This window comes from Cucurbita moschata, unplaced genomic scaffold (assembly GCF_002738365.1).
Source record: "Cucurbita moschata cultivar Rifu unplaced genomic scaffold, Cmos_1.0 Cmo_Scf00035, whole genome shotgun sequence".
In the NCBI taxonomy this organism is placed as follows: Eukaryota; Viridiplantae; Streptophyta; class Magnoliopsida; order Cucurbitales; family Cucurbitaceae; genus Cucurbita; species Cucurbita moschata.
In genome coordinates, this window is record NW_019268551.1 from 1,715,796 (window position 1) to 1,716,161 (window position 366).

The window sequence follows — 366 nt, forward strand, 5'->3', positions numbered from 1 at the left end:
GAGGGGGTGGATTGTGAGATCCCACATCGGTTGAAAGGAGTGCTAGTGAAGATGTTGGGGCCTGGAGGGGTGGATTGTGAGATCCCACATCGGTTGAAAGGAGTGCTAGCGAGGATGTTGGGCCCCGAAGGGGGTGAATTGTGAGATCCCACATCGATTGGAACGAGTGTCAACGAGGACACTGGGACTCAAAGGGAGTGGACACTAGGCCCCAAAGAGGGTGGATTTCTAGTTGAGTCGTTGCACTAACTTAAATATTTTTTAAATAATATATTATATATATAAATAAAGAGTCTTATTAAACCATTGACCAATGAATTTTTCATAAATTCCAACCAGTAGACCGTACACATTATAAAAGTTTGA